This window comes from Cricetulus griseus, chromosome 2 (assembly GCF_003668045.3).
Source record: "Cricetulus griseus strain 17A/GY chromosome 2, alternate assembly CriGri-PICRH-1.0, whole genome shotgun sequence".
NCBI classification, from domain to species: domain Eukaryota; kingdom Metazoa; phylum Chordata; class Mammalia; order Rodentia; family Cricetidae; genus Cricetulus; species Cricetulus griseus.
Window position 1 is genome coordinate 136,736,248 of NC_048595.1, and position 18,675 is coordinate 136,754,922.

Consider the following 18,675-nt stretch of genomic DNA (forward strand, 5'->3'; position numbering starts at 1 on the left):
ATACATATACACAAATAGGTTAAATGAAATATTCCTATCTTCTTTAACAATGGCCTCCCCAACAGCCATAGATTATATAACAAAACTCAACATCATGCATGAGAAATTCCCTTTATGTGTAGATGAGGTTTTTCAACAAACACACACCCAAAACCACAATATAGAAATTATTGTTGTCCTTGGTTGCTACTAGAGGTGGAAAGCAAGTCCCTACTGCTGAAGAAATCAGAAACTACAAAAACTATTTGCCATTTTGATGATGTTGTTTTCTTTTTGGAGCAACTTGAGTACTCCCATAAAGTGTTGTCTATGCCTACATCTTAAAATGTTTCTGTTTTCATCTGTGAAGATTCCAAGTTTAAGATTTACATTATAAGATCTTTGAAGAATTTTGAATAGTAGTTTTATAGTATGAAGCAGAAGGATTAGCTTCATTCTATGTGTGAATATCCAATTTTCTTAGAACTATTTGTTTACTGAACATTACTATATATTTATTTTTTGTTCACCTTTGTCCAATACCCAGTTTCTGTGCTTTGTTTGTCTATGTCATCTTTAATAGCTCATGACTATTACCTGCATATGAATTTTAAGTTTTATTTTTCTGGAATCTTGATGGAGATTGCATTTGAACCTATAGAAATATTTTGGTAACAAAACAATTTCATAAGATTAATTGTGCTTGCCCACTAACATAAAAGACATTTGTAACTCCTGCTCTCTTATTCTGCTCCCTTCTCTAATGTTTTACATTATTCATTAATATATTTATTTATGTGTATAAATGTATGAACCATTTACAAATGGGCACTGGAATTATTGCAGGTTGTGAGACAACATTCCTGATAATTGGAGTATCTCTACTGGTTCCTTTTGTATAAAAGATTTCAGAGATGACCTTGCCATGCTGGTTTGTTTCTAGGTATTTTTTTCAAAACACATACAAAGCAGTTTCCCTATCAATGCTTTCTCAAAAAAATCATTAATGACACAGAAAAGCTATAGATTTATATGTTGATCATGTATCCTGATACTTACTTAAATTTTTTACCAGACCTAAGAGTTTTCTAGTGGTGAATTCATGTTGTCTTAATTCTGGAATCATCATTCCAAATTGAGATGGTAGAATTTCTTTCCTTATTGGTATCCTCTCTGTTTCTTTCTCTTCTTTATGTTCTCAATGTAAGACTCCAAAAAACATAATGAATAAGAGTGGAAAGAATGGATATACTTGTGTCATTAGTGATTTAAAGACAATGATTTTTAGTTTCATCTATTTAGAGTATGCTTTGTTAAAATCTTGTCATATATAAAATTACTATTTTGAGATTTATTCTTTTTGTTTCTAGTTTTTTTCTACAATTTTTCATGAGCAAATGTTACTTTTGCCAAATATTACCTGCATTTAATGAGAGCCTATAATTTCTATTCCTTAGGCTATTTATGGCCTTTGATATATTTATTTGTCCCTTATTTTTCAATTGAATCAACTTTGTTAATCTTTAAATATGTATTTGAATTTTTTCAGATATGCTGCCAAGAAATTCTATTTCTGTTTATCAAGGAAAAAGGCCTATGGATTTCACTTTTTAGTATTGTGTGATCCTTTGGGCCTTGGAATATGGATCATATTGTCTTAACAGACTTAATTTATTGGTATTCCTACTTCTAATTGTGGAAAACTTCAAGGAGCATGTGTGTCCATTTTTTTAAATAAACAATCTTGTTTCTAATTCAAATAAAAATCTGGAAAAATAAGAAAATTATGTTTTAAAATAAAACATGCTCTATTATAAATACTATGTGACACCTCCACTTTTATAAATCTCATTGATTAAAATTTTCCTTCTTTTAAGGAAGAAGAAATAAATAAATAAATAAATAAATAAATAAATAATATGGTAGAATTTAACTGCAAGTTAATTTGGTCCAGAACTTTCTTTGTTTGGAGGAATAACTCCTCTAATTTCATTGTATATTATAATTTTACTTTAATTCCATAGAGCTTTGTGATTTAATTTTGGTAGTTTGTATGCATATGTTCGTGGCATTTTCGTCAGAACTTTCCTTCTTTAATGAGTGCATGTTTACAAAGTCTGTTTTAAAAGGTCCTCTCAACTTCATTGGTATCTGTTCTCTTTTATCCTCCTTCATCCACAATTGTATTAAGTCTCTCCTTCCTTTTCTTAGTTAATAATTCTAAAATTGTTTGTTTTCAAAGGATCAACTCTGATTTTTCATGTTGTTCTTTCTGTGCCATTTCATTAAATTCATTCTTTCTTGCTCTGTTTTGTTTTACTTTGTTCTTCTTTCTATAAAGCCTTGAAGTATACCACAGAGTTATCTGCTTGATATATCCCCCCAAAATAAATTGTTTAATACAAAATATTTTGGTCTTAAACTTTCCCTTCTCCCAGATTCTCCTCCCTTTCTTACTTACCCAATTTCAAATTCTTTCTATTAAAAAGAACACAAACAAAACAAAACTTATTAAAAGCACAAAAATGTAAGTCCTTTAAGCTATGAATTTTTTGCTCTGCGTTGGTGGCACAGGCCATTAATCCCAGCACTCAGGAGGCAGAGGTAGGCAGATCTCTGTTGAGGCCAGCGTAGTCTACAGAGAAATTTCCAGGACAACTTCTAAATCAACCGAGAAACTGATTCTCAAATATCCAAAAGAAAAAAGTTATCAAATTTTCTTTTACAGTAGCTTTTCTTATGATCCAACAATTTCAGTAAGTTTTACTTTCAATTTCATTGAATTCTATGTTGTTAGAAATCTTCCATGATTTATTCAATAGCCCGTTAAAGAATATTCAAGAGTGTGTTGTTTGGTTCCTGTTTATTGTATAATGTCTGTAGTTTTTCTTACTCCCATTTTCTAGATTTTTTCTTCTATTACCTAATAAGTTACAAGAAATCTTTCAAAGAACCTCTTACCTTATTAAGTCCTGAATTACACACCAAAATAGGAACACTTAAAAAAAAGTATGTGGAGAAGACAATGTATCCACATCCAGTGGATAGAATGCTCTCTAGCTGTCTACACAGTCCATTTGACTGATAGTGTATATGAAATCTGAATTGTCTTTCTTGACTTTTTGTGGATAGCTGAGCTGCAAATAAGAGTAGGGTGCAAAAGATATCCTTTATTATTGTATCTAAATTTATGTGTCCCTTTAAGACCAGTAGTGTTTACTTTGTGAAAATTGAACCACAAAACTTATTGCATACATAATTGTTACATTTTTCATGAAATGCTCCATTTACTAATATTTAGAGACTTTATTTTATTTTATTACTAATTTTGGGCAAAACTCCACTTTAACATATATGAAGATACTTCTTTACAAATTTGGTTTTGTTTATTTGTGTGTGTTTTTGGCTTCTACTTCCTTAGTATATTGTCCTTTACCTTTTTGTTAATGCCTTTTTCATCAGTCATGCTAATCATATTTAATTTGTTTGATACTTATTTTGCATATAACACATCAAATTTCATAATAAAGAGGTTGTACTGCATAAGAAACTTTCAAAGAAGTTTTAGCTTTTGTTGTATGAATGTGCTTATTTTGGGTATATGCCTAAGAGGGGGATTGCTGTATCTTGTGGTAGACTGATTTCCATTTTCCTGAGGAATCATCATACTGATTTCCAAAATGGCTGTACAAGCTTGCATTCCCACAAGCAGTGGAGGAGTGTTCCCCTTTGTCTACATCCTCTCCCGCATATGTTATCATTGGTGTTTTTGATTTTACCCATTCTGACTGGAGTAAGATGGTATCTCAGATTTGTTTTGATTTGCATTTCCCACATCACAACACTAAAGTGTTGACCACTTTCTTATGTGTTTTTCAGCCATTTTAGTTTCCTCTGTTGAGAATTCTCTATTTAGTTCTGTACCCCACTATTTAATTGGATTATTTAGTGTTTTGGAAACTAGCTTCTTGAGTTCTTTTTTTAAAATTTGGAGATCAGCCCTCTGTTGTATATGGGGTTGGTGAAGATCTTTTCCCATTCTATGGGCTGCTGTTTTTTCTTGCTGACTGTGTCCTTTGCCTTACAGAAGCTTCTTAGTTTCATGAGGTCACATTTATTAATTGTCAATTTCAGTGTCTTTTCTACAGGTGTAATGTTCAGGAAGTTGTCTCCTGTACCAATTTGATCAAGGGTATTTCCTACTTTCTCTTCTAAGAGGGTCAGTGTGGCTGGATTTATGTTGAGGTCTTTCATCCATTTAGTTTTAAGTTTTGTGCATGACAATAGACATGAATTTATCTGCTGTCTTCTACATGCCAGCAATCAGTTATGTCAGCACCGTTCAACTATGCTCATAGCAGAATTATTTGTAATTATATGCTCATAGCCAGAACCTGAAAGCAACCTAGATGCCCCTCAGCTGAAGAATACATACAGAAAATGTGATACATTTCCACAATGGAGTACTACTCAATGGAAAAAAAGCAATAGAATCTTGAAATTTGCAGGCAAATAGATGGAACTAGAAGAAACCATTCTGAGAGAGGTAACACAGTCACAAAAAGGCAAACATGTTATACACCCACTCATATATCGATTTTACACATAGAGCAAAGGATTACCAGGCTACAATCTACACTACTAGAGAAGTTAGGCAACAAGGAGGTCTCTAACAGAGACATACATGGTCCCCCAGAGAAGGAGAAAGGGACAAGATCTGAGCAAATTGGGAGCATCAGGGAGGGGAGAAGGAGCTAGGAGAAAGACTAGGGGAGAAGAGGAAGAGTGATGAGGACATAAAGGAGAAGGAAGGATGTGTAGGGGGAAGAATACAGGATAGCAAAATAAAAGATACCATCAGAGAGTGGGGCCCGTATACTTTTAAAGAGAAATCAGGCACTAGAAAAATGTCTAGTAATCTACAAGGATGACACCAATTAACCGTATAAATAATAGTGGAGTGGCTACCTTAAAAGATCACCCCTGATAATGAGATTGATGACTAACTTATATGACTTATATGCCATCCTAGAGCCTTCATCCAGCATCTGATGGAAAGTAGAAGCAGACACCAACAGCTAAACAATGAAATGAACTGTAATCCAGTTGCAGAGAATGAGGAGTGATGAGCAAAGTGGAAAAGACCAGGCTGATGTAACCCACAGAAACAGCTGACCTGAACAAGTGGGGAGCTCTTGGCCCCCAGACTGATCACTGGGAAACCAGCATGGAACTGATCCAGACCCCATGAATATTGGTGTCAGTGAGGAGGCCTCAGAAATCTATGGGGCCTCTTCAAGTAGATCAGTAAGTATCTCTAGCATAGTAATGTATTTTGAGAGCCCATACAGGGATACTCCCTCAGCCTAGACACATGGGGGAGGGTGTAGGCCCTATCCCAAAGGATATTACAGCTTCTGAAGATTCCCCTATGGGACACCCCACTCTCCCTGGGGAGCAGAAATGGTATGGGATAGGTAGGGTGCTACTGAGGGGCAGGGGAGGAGGGGAGGGAGAGGGAACGGGGATTGACATGTAAAACAATCTTGTTTATATTTAAATAAAACAATGGTTGAAAAACTTAGTTTTTATTTGACTAGCTTATCTGACCTCTGATATTTGCCTTCATTTTCACTAACTTACATAAGACATTTTTAAAATAATAGCCACAGACATAATGAGCAGAGGAAGACTGACTATCAAATACATTTTCAGACCATTTCAGGTAGATCCATTTACCAAATGATTTTACAGAGCTTTTAATATCACAGTGTGCATTTTCACTTGTACATGTGATTATATAATTACATGAGGTATATTGAACAATACAAAAAGTATTTTAATTAAAATAATTTTAACATGCTAATATTATTTACAAACAACAATTAGGATCATTTCAACAATTTCTCTTCAAGCTATTGTTTCAGAGAGCAAGATTATTATCTAGAGAATTATATTTATGAGACATAAACCTGAACAAAATTTAATACTAATTAGAGACACAAATTATTCATTCTGTTTCTTTTGGAATCTCAGAAGGTATTCATGATAATACAATCAACCTTTAATCCAGGCACAATGGCATAATAATATAAATCCAGTACTCAGGATACTGAGAAGGGAGGATCATAAGGTCCAGTCTAGTTTGAGATTAAGGATTCGTCTCAATTAATTTTAATTAATAAAAAATATAAACTGAATTTTATACTAATAGCAAAGGTGTTCAAGAAGATTGCATTAATAATAGTATATATTAATTGCAAATTAAGTCCCTCTCCATTTTCTTTGAGATTTATAAAGATAACAAAATTTAGAAATCATGCAGGATAACCAGACAAAATGTTATACTGTGATTAGTGTAGAGAAGCATGCAGGAGAAACAGGATGGAAAGACTGTGCTATGCTAGGATTTTGGGGAAATTTTTCTATCATATGACAATGAAATTAGTATGACATGAATTAGAATTAAAAGTGGTATAAATTGGAGATAGTGGAGGAATCCAGAACAAGAAATCCAAGCATAATGGTAGGGCCACACCTTTGCTGAGAATCTGTATTCATAGACAGAGCCTTCATGTCCAAGCAGGCATTACTGAAGGTCTTGCATCTTCACAAGTGCACCCTGGATAGGAAGTTTCTTAAAACAATGAATGTGCCTATAAGGAAGGCACCTTTATTGCCTACATATGTTCCTCCATTTGTTTTCCTGTTTATATGAGTGCTTTTAGGTCTCAAACCACAAAGCAGCCCCTGGATGAACAAAGTATGCTGCAGGTTGATTTGACTACCTTACTTGTGTGTCCTTCATCCAAAATACATGCATATTTTATAGACTACATAAGTCCTGGTGCTGATTTTTCACTCATATGGCAAGAATTCCTCCATAATCCTGTTACCATTCACAAACTACCCAATTTAAAGCAATTAAACCAAGTTTTAAAAGATACTCTTGGTTAAACAGTACCAGAATGCTGTAGAGCTAATTAATTGACACCTCAAGCCTAAAGCCCAAGAAAAGCAAACTTTGTTTCCTTCACTCAAGATTCCTTATTGAGTCGTTCACTATTTCAAGCATATTTTAGCTTATTTGCTTTCAGTTATGAACAGGACAATTTCTATAACAAGTTTTCTGACTGCTATACAATCAAGGAACCATTTTATTTGGGAATTACCTGACAAGTAAATGGAAAAGAGCCTCAGTTCATCCAAATCCTTTATTAAAGAGCAATGTGAGTGAAAAATTTGTTTTCCTGCTATTATCTGAAAAAAGAAGAAACATTCTGACAGTTGACTGGCAACAAATATGTTTTGTTTCTTTTTTATTCCAGCTTCATTATTTCCCATGGAGATGGATTCCAGAGTGACAGGTTGTGTTGAATCTGGTTCAGCTGCACTGGCTTGCTGAGTTATGCAATGTATTAAATTTTTCCCAAATAATGAGAAAGAACAGAAGTAAATAAGACAATGTATAAGGCACCACAGAAACACTTGAATTACAGACAAGTATTCTTGGTACTTGAAGATAAAGCAGTTGTGAAAGCCCACTGAAAATGCCTCAAATGTTCATCACTCTAGTTTGGTGATATGTCTTCCTAACCTGCCACTGCTTATTAATAGCAGCAGGCATTTATAGTCTTCCACCCCTACATCCTGTATCTTATCACATCATCTCTGCCCATTTTTACTGAGAACATCATGTGGGAAACCATTAAATGACTTAACATAGATAATTATTACAGGGTTCTGAGTGACCTTGATCCTGCTCCAGCTTAAATCTTGTCAACCAACTGTCAGCATATTCTAGCAGAGCCATAGTTTGTTAAATATCCTTGAAGGACCTCACAAATAGTATTTTTCTTTTTAATTTGAAAAGTTTAAACAGCTTGACATTTTAGAGGTTATCACTTTCTTTGCTTGCATAATTATTACCAGTGTCAATAAGTATTTGTTAATGTGTGCACTAACAATAGAAGTGGTAGGGATTTGTCTCATACAAAATTATTTCAGTGTATTTTTAAAATAATTCACAATAGAGTAAAAGGTAGGTGATATAATTATGGCTTGCATTTCTAACTATAATTATTATTCTATGCTTATTCCTTGGTAATGCATGATAAAGCTTAGATAAAATTGTGGTTAAAGGTCTGAATGTAGGGGGGAAAGACAAAGTAATAAAAATTTGTAAGAGTTGACATCCTTTCTAACAGGAGACAGGGATGATTTCAGATTAAAATCACACAGCAGGGAAGTTGCACCTATGAACTCACAGCAGTTGTGACAGCTTCTACCATAGAGGATGTTCAAGCTAGACAAAATATCAGTGCAGAAAGGAGAAGTGGGGATGAGATACCATGCCCAACTAAAGAGCTATTGACAATTAATATCAAGTGAGAGAGGGTGAGCACACATTTTCTTTCAGCATAAGGACCCAAGTAGATCAACCCTCCTCTAATTAAAAGTCACACACAAGAGCATAGGAGAAGCACAAACTAGCATTATGGATTTTTGTTTTATTTTATTTTATTACTCCAAATTAGGAACAAGCTTGTTTCACATGTCAATCGCTTCTCCCTCTCCCTCCCCTTACCCTCACCCCTCCTACCCCACCCTAACCTACCACCCACCATCAACCCTCCACTACCCAGGCAGGGTAGGGCCCTCAACAGGGGTTTGCCAAAGCCAACCGCATCATCCTGGGTTGGGCCTAGGCCCTTCCCCATGTGTCCAGGGCAAGAGTGCATCCCTTCACATGAGATGGGCTCTCAAAGTCCCTTCTTACACCAGGGAAATATACTAATCCACTACCAGGGCCTCCTAGAGTGCAGAGGCCTCCTCATTGACATCCATGTTCAGGGATCTGGATCAGTCCTGTACTGGCCTCCCAGATAGCATCTGTGGTCGATGTGCCACCCCTTATTCAGGCCAGCTGTTTCTGTGGGTTTCTCAAACCTGGTACTGACCCCTTCGATCTTCATTCCTCCCTCTCTGCAACTAAGTTCCAGCGTTCAGTTCAGTGTGAATCTGTCCACATTATGGATTTTTAAAAGAGACAAATCACAATGTTGGATGAGTAAGGAAGGAGGTATGTTTGGATTGGGTTGGGGAGTGGATGGATATGACAAAAATGCATTGTAATAGCATTTTCATATAACTAACAAATGAATGAGACAAGGTAAGGTAACATTCAGAGTAGAAAGAAGTAAATCAGTTTAGAACATTATCTAAGATTCCAACCCAACTTTGAACCATGGCCCATCATCATAATAGCAGTTTCTTAGCTCTTTAGATCATCAGACATCAGAGAATAAATAGCAGTAACACTACTGAAAAACATACATATTTTCTCTCTAGCAGGCGAATGTTTAAAACACTATTATATTTAATCTCATATATTAGAGAATTGGATAAAACCTATGAAATGGATATGAATAGAGTAATTTTCATCTTTCAATATGTAAATAATGTGTTCTTAAATGTTTCTGGTAAGGAAAGAAGACCAGAAATACAAAAAACCAATGCTAGACACAGCTGTGTTTGGAGAACTATCTCTTCAAACTGAAGCCATAGCTATGATCCCCCAAACCCATATTTATCCTCATCATAGCAAACTGACTCTATGAAAAACTATGCCAAGTGCCCAGGAATAAACATGATAAAGAGCAAAGTAGATTCTACAAATGTAATTAAGTTTAATGTTATTAAAATGAGTATATTGTTGCCTAATGATAAATCTTTCCAACAGTCTACCCTAGCCCCATAGGCACACTAGGGCCACAAATAACACATAGAGACTTATATTAGGTACAAATGATGCTAGCCAATGATTATATGTAGCCAATAATGTATGTATTCTTACTTGCTAGCTTAATTAACAACCATAATTATTAATGTATGTATTTTATAGACTTATCTTCTTGAGGACGCTGGTGGCAAGCATCCATTCTTCTCTGGATCACATGGTGGCAACTGTCCTTACTACATTTCCAAGAATCCTCTTTGACTCCCAGTCCTGCCTAACTTGCTCCCATATTGGCCAATAGTACTTTATTCAACAACCAATAAGATAAAAATACAAAGAAGGACCTCTCCAATTACTGTTGTTGACCATTGGATGTCTGTGATCTAATCACATAGTATAAGAACATAAGAATAACAGTAATAGAAGAAGAAAGAGGAGGAGGAGGACAAGGAGGAGGACAGGAATGAGGAGGACAAGAAGGATGAGGATGAGGACAAGGAAAAGGAGAAGAATAAGGAGAAGTAGAAGAAGAATCCTAGCTCCAATGGCCAGAAAATATTTTCAGCAACATCATAGAAGAAAACATTCCTAACCTAAACTAAGACATGCCTATAAAGGTAAAAAAGAGCTTATAGAACATCAAATAGATTGGCCCAGAAAAAAAAGTCTGATTGCCACATAATAATCAAAGCTATAAACATAATGAACACAGAAAGAATATTGAAAGCTTGAAGGACAGACCTAGTAGAATTATGCATGCCTGGCATTTCAGGAGAGACTTTAAAAGGCACAAGAGCTTGGAGAGATGTCCTGCAGACCCTTAGAAACTACAGACAACAGGCCAGACAACTTTGCTCAGAAAAATTGTTAGTCACCATTCATGGCAAAAGGAAGATATTCCAGGCTAAAGTAAAATATAACAATATATATCCAAAAATCCATCCCAACAGAGGTAATAGGAGGAAAACTAAAACTCAAGGAAATTAACTACAACCATAAAAACGTAGGAAATAAATAATCTCATAAAAAGAAAACCAAAATAAGGGAAAAAACAACAGAAGCAACATAAACATACCCCACCATCACACACACTGACACCACCACCACAACTACAACAACAGCCACCATCAACAAAAATGAAAATGAAAGCCAGGAACAAATAAGCATTTGTCGTTGACATCTCTCAATAACAGTGGACTCAATAACCCAATAAAATGACAGAAAGTAACAGAATGGATGCATAAACAGAATTCAACCTTCTGCTACATCCAAGAAACACACCTCAACATCAAAGACAGAAAATACCCCGGAGTAAAGGTTGTAAAAATATTATCCAGGAAAAGGGACCTAAGATACAAGATGGTGTAGCTATCTTAATATCTAACAATAGATCTCAACCCAAAATTCAGCAAAAGAGATAGGGAAATACACTTCATACTCATGAAAGGAAAAACCCAACACAGTGATGTTTCATTTTTTAACATCTATTTCCCAAACACAAGGTCACCAACATTTGTAAAAGATACATTACTAAAGTTGAAATCATCCACTGACCCTCACATCTTCAGTACTCCTCTCTCACCAAATGGATAGGTCATACAGACAAAAATTAAACAGATAAATACTGGACCTAACAGGCATCTACAAACACAAAAGATATATCTCATTCTCAGCACCCCATGAAACATTCCCCCAAACTGATCACATACTTGGTCACAAAGCAAGCCCCAATAGATACAATAAAACTGAAATACCCTTGTGTATCCTATTAGACCACCAAGGATTGAAGAAGTATTTAAAAAAACATCAAGAGAAACAAACAAAAGCCTACAAACTCATGGAAACTGAAACTCTTTCTACTGAATGAAATATGGGCTAAGACAGAAATAGGAAATGAAATTAAGGAATTTCTAGAATTTAGTGAAAGACAATATACATAATACCCAAACCTATGGAATTCAATGAAATTGGTGCTAAGAGTAAGTTCACACTACCAAGTGCTTACACACATACACACACACACACACACACACACACACACACACACACACACACACCACAAATTGAGAGATCTCATACTAGCAACTTAAAGTTCAGGGAATCCTTCAGAAGAGGGGGTGGAAGAATTGTAGGAGCCAGAATAGTTGAGGACTCCAAGAGAACATGGTCCACTGTCATCAACTAAGCAATCTTCATAAAGAGTTCAAAGAGATTGAAGTGGCAGTGACAAAGACTGCATTGGTCCATGCCAAGTCTTCTACATACATGTTGTACTTGTTAGCTTGTTGTTTTTGTGGAACTCCTAATATTGCAATCTGGTTTTCTATGACTTATTTTGCCTTCTCCTTAGACCCTTTTTCTCTTGCTGGGTTGCCTAGTTTAACTTTGACATGAGGGTGTGTGCCTAATTTTATTGTCTCTTGCCATGAAATGTTGGGTTAATATCCCTGGGAGGCCTGTACTTTTCTGAAGGGAAACAGAAGAGACTTCGATCTTTGAGAGAGTGGAGGTGGGGGTGCAGAAATCTGCAGTAGTGGAGAGAGAAGAAACTGCAGTTGGGATATATTGTATAAGAGAAGAATAAATAAATCAAAAAATTAAAATAAATGAGAACTAGTGAGTTGTTTCATGCAAATACTTGTTTTTGTTCACCTTAAAATAAACTGCAAATGGATTTATAAATAAATGATTACCTCTGTCTTAAAATGGAATGGGAGTGACTAAATTGTAATTCAGGAAATTACCAATACAGAGCCAGGTAAAAATACAAGGGATTTTAATTAGGGAAAAGTCTTACTTACTGAGCGACCTAGCCATCCAGTGGGCAGCAGTCCAAACAGCAAGCCAAATGTGAAACCAAAAAGCAGAAACTGCCACCTAAATGTCCGTCATTCTATATCACTCTGACCACAACCTCACAGACGTGGTCAGGCACACCTGTAGCCAGCCTCTAAGCAGGCGTGGCTACAGCATCCCCTACATTGTTGGATGTTAGATGTGGCTCTTCCTCCATCCTAGTCTCTGGACAAGATCTACCTTGGTCTTCTTTGGAAGACACTAAGAATAGAGTCAAATATACATATTCTTGAGATACAGAATGTGAACCAGTCTTTGATGACTTAAAATGCAAATTAAAACTATCTATAATAACAAAATAACACAATACAATTTTCTTTGGGACCATCCTTTCTGACAATATAGAGACAACGTATAACTAGATTAGAAGTGCCTGGGATCATTTCAAATTTTAGAAATAGTTAAATGTCTTCCCATTATCTTTCAATTTGCCAAGTTTTAACATTTGATGAATTAAAATAGTCTTTCCTTCCTGATAGGCATGAATTAATTTCTCTGTAAATGCACTACCAATGATCTAGCAATGATCCTAATCTGTGGTACTCCACATTAATACTGGGGCACAAAAATGACCTGACAAGAGCTTTATATTGATGCTATTTTTTGTAGAAGTTATAGCAATGAAAGACTGTTTGCTTGCCAAGAAGGTAGACATTTATATGGTTGACTTAAACTTAGTGGTCAATTTATATACTTAAGAATTTCTCATCCACACAATTCATTGCATATAGAGAGGTTGAGCTGATGGCTGTGCAGAGCCCTCACACTTATGTTCTAATCTCTTTGGCATGATAAAACATTCCTCAGGTAATAGAAAGAGAAACCTGGACAAAAGCCATCCACAAAACCCTCGACCTAGAACCTGTCCTTCTTATAAGATGTTCTAGGGCAATGGTTGCTCAGAATTTGTGGGAATTCCCATTAAATGGCTGGTTTATATTGATACACTGAAATGGGAGGGAGAACATACTCAATCCTTCCTGGAGGACCAGGAACCTATGACCTAGTATAGAGCCAAATATGACTGAAAAAATATCAATGAAATGATTCCTAATGATACTCTGCTGTAGTCCTGGATCACTGCTCTGTCCACTCATCATCAGAGAAACTTCTGGAAGCAGATGATAGTGGGCACAGAGAGCTATAGTCAGACCTTATGCAGAAAGATGGATGTTTCCATTGGAACTCTTCCCTCAGATAATAAGAAGAGGATGGAAGGCTGTAGGAGGCAGAGGGGATAGAAGACACCAAGATAACATGGCTGACAGAATTAATTAAGTAGTGCTCACATGGGCTCACAGAGACTGAAGCAGAAAGAACAGAATCAGCATGCATCTGTACCATGTACTCTGCATATATGTTATATCTGTCAGCTTCAGTGTTTTTGTGAGACCTCTAAAAGTGGGAGCATGTGTGTCTGTGATAGTTTTTCTGCTGTTGAAACACTTTTCCTCCTATTTAGTTGCCTTCTCCAGCCTTGATAAGAGGGCTTTCACCTTGACTTATTGTACATTGTTTAGTCTCATTCAGCTATATTCTTTTTGAAACCTGCTCTTTTCTAAAAAGGAAATAGTTGGGGAATAGATCTTGAGGAGAGGGAATATGGAAGTTACCTGGGAGGAAGGAATAAGGAGATGAGAAACTGTGGCCTGGATGTGTTGTATGAGAGAAGTATATATTTTCAATAAAAATACAAAAAGTAACTTCTAACATAAAATATCTCCCCTAAATTGTTTTGTAGTGTGGAAAATTAAAGCCATTAAGAACCACACCATAGATGTTTATGCATGTGTATTCTACAAAGTGAAGTGGCCTCATGTTTTCCTGATTTTTCTCTTTAAAACTTCGCTGGACTAACCAACAAGTTAAAATCATTTTAATGATCCCATGATCTAATTTGAAGAAAGATGAAAATATTTCAATAGATTTTGGAAAAATAAAAATCTATCAAATAAACTATATACTATTATGATTGGACAAACTTCAATATAGAAATATTAAATGTAAAATAAATGTTTCTTAATATTATGAATGTGCTTAACTATTCATGATGGATCATGTAAGATTGTGGTTCCTTCAGATTGCCAACAGCTCAAAATAATGATAGCCACATGATATGACTGCCTCCATGTTATCATAGCATAGAAGTTTTCAGCTAACCATCACTGTTGAAAAATAACCACATGAAATAGCCCACTTAAAAGGAGAGTGATTTATTTTGGAGCATAGTTCCAGAGTTTTCAGTCTCTAATTGCTTGTCTATGTGGCTTTTGGCTGATGTTAGCACAGCACATTTTGTTGGGAGTACAGGACAGAAAGAAACTTCACCTCTATCCAGAAATAAATCAATGACTGGAAGAAATGGGTCAATATCCCAGAAATTCCCTCAAGTTAACTAAGGACTCTAGTTTCTTACATTATGTCCCACTCCCTAGGAGTCCAACCTTATCTCAAAAACCATTCCATGCTGAGGAATAAGCCTTGGGCCTTTTGAGGACATACCAGATCCATCAGTAGCAAGAAAGTATCACTCACCTTTGTGGCAATTCTACTATAACTATTTATGACCTGCTTATGCTGTACAGTGTATGGAAATGAAGACAAAATTATACAACAGATCTCTGTAGACCTCAGACACACAGATAGGCTTATCTGGAGAACAATTCTGGGAAATGTTATATATGGAGAAACTGTCAGGCAGATTGAAAAAGGACAGAATTGTAGCCAAATAAAAGGAATTCTGCTGATTTCTGGATTTGTACAGTGAGAAGAAATACAGTGATTTGACTGGAAGTATATTCTTTCAAGACAAGAGTGATGATTTAAAAGGCAGATCCAGAAAGACAAGACAAAAGCCAGAGGTCATTCCTAGAGTAGAGGCATGGCCTGTGAATGTTCAGAGGATAGAGTGTCAACCATATACAATTATTTCAGGCTTTGGGCCAATAGTTTTGAATTTGTTTAGGAAAAAACACCCCCCTATTCTCATTTCTGTCTTTCAGAATCATATGGTCTCCTGATTTGTCCCTTTTTCCATGGTAGAGCACACACCTTGATTTCAATATTCCAGCTTAAATGGAAGACAAGAATCCTGCCCCAGGATGGGTCAAACTCTTAATATCACCCATTTCTATGGAGATGTTTATGCTGATATTTGGAACTTTGGTAATTAAGAATTTTGTGTAATGCTTGCATTTAAGTGAATGGTACAGTAACTAAACTTCTGGGGGAGGTTGGTATATGCATAATTTTTCATGTGTTATACCTATGAATTGTTGTGGGACAGAATGCTCTCAAAGCAATTCAACCTTCCCGACAAAACCTCATCCCTTCTGTTTACTCCATGACTGGCCACTTACCTGAAGATATGGAGACATCAGTGACTTCAGCTACCTCTTTTGTTATCAAATATTTATAGGATGTCATTTTATCCTTAAAATTTTTTAATACATGTACTCTTCTATATATCATCATCTTGAAGTATGACTGTTGTTGTTCTCTTTCCTGAGCAGAGTATGGAGAGAAAAGGGATGGGATAAGATATTCCAATCAAATGTACCCAAGAAGCAGGCTGGGGTAGCTATCCTAGTATCTAACAAGTTAGGCTTCAAACTAAAATCAATCAAAAGAGATGAAGAAGGGCATTTCATATTCATCACAGGAAAAATCCATCGGGAGAAGTCTCAATTCTAAACATCTTTGCCCCAAATACAAAGGCACCAACTTTCGTAAAAGAAACATTATGAAAACACAAATCACAAATAAGACCCCACACCAATATAGTGGGAGACTTCAACACCTCACTCTCACCACTGGACAGGACTACCAGAAAGAAACTTAACAAAGACACAAAGGAACTAACAGAAGTTATGTCCCAATTGGGATTAACAGAAAGTTCACATCTCTAAGTGCTCACATGAAGAAACCAGAGAATAGTCACATGAGAGAGTTGACATCACAGCTGACAGCTCTAGAACAAATGGAAGCAAATTCACACGGAGGAGCAGACACCAGGAAATAATCAAACTGAGGGCAGAAGTCAATAAAGTCGAAACAAAGAACACAATTCAAAGAATCAATATAACAAATAGTTGGTTCTTTGAGAAAATCAACAAGATAGAATAAGCATTATCCAAACTAACCAAAAGGCAGAGAGAGAACATGCAAATTAACAAAATCAGAAATGAAAAGGGGGACATAACAAAGGACACTGAGGAAATCCAGAGAATCTTCAGGTCATACTTTGAAAACCTGTACTCCACAAAATTTGAAAATTTAAAGGAAATGGACAATTTTCTGGACAGATATCACTTACCAAAATTGAATCAAGAACAGATAAGCAAATTAAACAGATCTATAACTTCTAAGGAAATAGAAGCAGTCATCAAAAACTCCCAACCAAAAAAAGCCTGGGGCCAGATGGGTTCACTGCAGAATTCTACCAGAAATTCAAAGAAGAGCTAATACCAATACTCCTCAAATTGTTCCACACAATAGAAACAGAAGGGACATTAGCAAATTCTTTTTATGCAGCTACAATAATCTTGATACTTAAGCCACAAAAAGACACAAGTAAGAAAGAGAACTAAAGACCAATATCCCTCATTAACATTTATGCAAAAATTCTCAATAAAATACTGGCAAATTGAACCCAAGAAAAAGCAGAAAAAATCATCCACCATGATCAAGTCAGCTTCATCCCAGGGATGAAAGAATAGTTCAACATATGAAAATCCATCAATGTAATCCACCATATAAACAGCCTGAGAAAAGAAAACCACATGATCATCTCACTAAATGCAGAAAAATCCTTTGACAAAATCCAACACCCCTTCATGATAAAGGTCTTGGAGAAATCAAGGACAATGGGAACATACCTAAACATAATAAAAGAAATATACAGGAAGCCAATAGCCAACATCAAATTAAATGGAGAGAAATTCAATCCAATTCCTATAAAATTGGTGACAAGACAAGGCAGTCCACTCTCTCCATACCTCTTCAATATTGTACTTGAAGTTCTAGCTAGATCAATAAGACAACAGAAGGAGATCAAGAATACAATTCGAAAAGGAAGAAGTCAATTCTCACTATTTGCAGACAATATGATAGTCTAATTACTGACCCCAGAAACTCTACCAGGGAACACCTAAAGCTAATAAACACCTTCAGCAAAGTGGCAGGATACAAGATTAACTCAAAAAAATCTTTAGCCCTACTATAAACTGATGACACAATGGTGGGGAAAGAAATCAGAGAAATATCACCCTTTACAATTTCCACAAACAACATAAAATACCTTGGGATAACACTAACCAAAAATGTGAAAGACCTGTACTATAAGAAATTTTGAGTCTCTAAAGAAAGAAATTAAAGAAGATACCAGAAAATTGAAAGATCTCCCATGCTCTTGGACAGGTAGAATCAACATAGTAAAAATGGCAATCTTGCCAATAGCAATCTACAGATTCAATGCAATCTCCATCAAAATTCCAACACAATTCTTCACAGATCTTGAAAAAACAATTCTCAACTTTATTTGGAGAAACAAAAGACCCAAGCCTGTACAATAAAGGAACATCTGGAGGCATCACCATCCCTGACTTCAAGCTCTATTACACAGCTATAGTCCTGAAAACAGCTTGGTATTGGCACAAAAATAGACAGGTACACCAATGGAATAGAGTTGAAAACCCTGATATTAACCCATACAAATATGAACACTTGATTTTTGAAAATCCAAATTTATATGATTGAACAAAGAGAACATCTTCAACAAATGTTGCTGGCATAATTGGTTTCAGACATGTGGAAGACTATAGTTAGACCCAAGCCTATTGCCTTGCACAAAACTTAAGTCAAAATGGATCAAAGACCTCAACATAAATCTAGCTACAATAAACCTATTAGAAGACAAAGTGGGAAAAACCCTTGAATTAATTGGTACAGGAAACACTCCCTGAACCTTACATCAGTAGCACAGACACTGAGGTCAACAATTGATAAATGGGACCTACTGAAACTGAGAAGCTTCTATCAGGCAAAAGAAAGAATGAGAAAGATAAAACATCAGCCTACACCTACAGACTGGGAAAAGATAT